General features: G+C 56.9%; 1 protein-coding gene across 1 annotated transcript in view; it reads right to left on the minus strand.

Annotated features, from left to right (window-relative positions):
• Window positions 1-2,868, minus strand: part of SULF2 (sulfatase 2) — a 117,047-nt gene that overhangs the window by 22,764 nt on the left and 91,415 nt on the right. The window lies entirely within an intron of this gene.

Genomic DNA, 2,868 nt, shown 5'->3' on the forward strand with positions numbered 1-2,868 from the left:
AGCCGATGCTGCTTGCTGGATGGATGGGTGGATGGATGGATGGATGGATGGATGGGTGAACAAATGAATGAATGAGTGAATGAATGAATGAATGAAGGTATGCCGTGGCCTGGGGTAGGTGTTAGTGGTCTACAACAGCGCTGTCCCACAGAACTTCCCGCGGAGCTGGTGAGGTACCAGCGCCGTCTGAGATGGTGGCCCCAGTCGCATGGGGCTACTGAACGTCTGCACGTGGCTAGTGCGACCATGACACTGAATTTTAAACTATATGGATTTTAATTAAATTTATGTATATATGTCTGTATGTCTGTATTTAGATTTTATTTATTTATTTGAGAGAGAGAGAGAGAGAACGAATGGTGGGGAGGGGCAGAGGGAGAGAGAGGGACAAGCCAACTCCCCCCTGAGCAGGGAGCCTGTTGCAGGGCTCGAACCCAGGACCCAGGGATCATGACCTGAGCCAGAGGCAGACGCTTAACCGACTGAGCCACCCAGGTGCCTCATGGATTTTAATTAGTCGGTTAAGCGTCTGACTTTTGATCTGGGGGTCGTGAGTTCAAGCCCCATGTTGGGCTATATGCTGGATGATTTTTAAATAACCATGGATAAATAAAAAATGTATATACCACACGATGGAATATTATTCAGCCATAAAAAGAAAGATGTGTGTTACACATGGATGAATCTCGAAATTGTGATGCTGAGTGAAAGAAGTGAGACACAAAAGACCACATGTCCGTGATTCCACTTCGAGGAAGTGCCCAGAAGACACAGGTCCACGGACACACAAAGCAGGCTAGCGGCTGCCTAAGGACAGAGGCGGAGGCGGTCGGGGGGTGATGGCGGGGGCCATGGGGCTCCTGTCCGGGCTAACGAGCACATTCTAAAGTTGACTGTGCCGATCACACGGCTCTGCAGATTAAAGCCACTGGGCTCTACTTGCGTGAATAACAGTTCGCGGACTGTATCTCAACAGAGCTGCTCAAAACGTACCGAACGGGACAGGCCCGGCACCAAGCGTCACGAAGGCAGAGGCTGTGTGGGGACCGCTCAAGGCCACTTCCCCGGGGCTGCCACGCTGCCTGCTCACCCTGCCTCCGTTTCCCTTCCTCTGCAGCCCACGGCGCTTGGGGCCCAGGGAGGGTGGGGGGAGGGCGGCCTACCGTCTCCATGGAGTCGTCCACGGACATGAGGGTCTGCAGGCGCTTCCGCTGCAGCATGTTGGTGAACTCCATGTGGATGGGCTTCATGGGCCCCGTGTAGCGCATGATCCAGTGCTTGTCGGGGTTGGGCGCGTAGTTGTAGCTCGGTGTGCTGCGGGGGGAACACGTACCCAGCTCAGGCCGGGTGTGGGCACAGCCCTAGCCTCCCCAAATCCCCAGTCCCCTAGCCTCCCAGGTCCCCAGCCCTCCAGATCCCCAAATCCCTAGTCCCCTAGCCCCCAGGTCCCTAGGCCCCCAGGTCCCCAAATCCCCAGTTCCCTAGCCTCCCAGATTCCCAGTCCTCCAGGCCTCCAGTTCCCCAAATCCCTAGGCCCCTAGCCCCCAGGTCCCCAGACCCCCCAGCTCTCCAAATCCCTAGTCCCTTAGCCTCTCAGGTTCCCAGCCCTCCAGGCCTCCAGTTCCCCAAATCCCCAGTCCCCTAGCCCCCAGGTCCCCCAGGCCCCCCAGCTCCCCAAATCCCCAGTCCCCCAAGTCCCTAGCCCCCCATGCCTCGGAGGGCAGCCTCCTGCACCGCGTGAGGGTCCATCTGGGGAAGTCGCAGCAGCACACCAGGGGCTCTGCTAAACCTTACGGGCAGCATTTCTCCAGCGCGTGGTGTGCGCGTGGGAGGACCGGGGGTCACCCAGCCTTAAGCGACCCGGGACCGCCCAGGTGAGAACATCAGCCCCTCCGGCTCAGCTCTGCCAGCCCACCCACGACATCAGGCCCCAGTCTCAGTCTGGGGTGAGTCCCCTAACACTTCCCTGGAATTCGCTCTGCTCTCTTTCTTAAGAAGGGGAGAGGCTCAAGTCCAGAGCCTCCGGCAGGCACGGCCCCCCACTCGAATTTCTCAGCCTCGTGGTGATTTTTCAGTTACCTCGGGCAAAGGAGGGCTACTGTGGTTAAAGTATGACTACAGAGCTTCCTTTTGCAATAGATTTTGGTTAAAAATAAAAAAGAAAGAAAAAGGACATCGGCTACAAAATCAGATCAGTAACAGTCATGGACGTAGGGCCGAAAACGTGAGGACAGTGCTCGAGTGTACGTTTGTCACAATCACTCTTCCCGCTCGTTCTCATCTCCCAGTTACTGAAGATGAAACAGAGGGTCAGAGAAGTTCGGGGACCTGCCCGCAGGCCCATGGAGCGGGCGGTGGAGCCGGGGGACTCCGTGACTTCTGCCGTGGGGTCCCCCATGATGACTCATGATACTGAACTAATCACCAGAACCTCCGATTTCTACGGAGCACTGACCATGTTCCACGCGCTGGGCGCAGCTCGGGGGTTCACCTCCGCCCATCTCACTACCACTCACCGCCCTAGGAGCAGGTGCCACGTTTCCTGCCCCAGCGAACATCCTGAGGCCCAGCAAGGGGCTAACTTGCCAAAGGCAGAGCTGGGCTTTGAACTCCAGGAGTGGACAGGGTCGCCCACTGCCACCATAACTGCCTCCCTGACGTGCAGGCCTGTCTGGAGACCCTCCCGTCCATACGTGCTTGGCCATAAGTTTGGCCAAGACACTCCTGCTGGAGGATGGAACAGCTGAAACACACAGGTTAATGTGGTTCATGGTTCTGGAAGCTTCCAGGTGATTCTAGTCATCTAGTACTCTGTCCCAAACCAGGAGCACTTCTGGTCACCTCAGCTCACGCCAGGCCCCGGGATCT

The sequence above is a fragment of the Ursus maritimus genome, unplaced genomic scaffold, assembly GCF_017311325.1.
Source record: "Ursus maritimus isolate PB19 unplaced genomic scaffold, ASM1731132v1 scaffold_22, whole genome shotgun sequence".
In the NCBI taxonomy this organism is placed as follows: domain Eukaryota; kingdom Metazoa; phylum Chordata; class Mammalia; order Carnivora; family Ursidae; genus Ursus; species Ursus maritimus.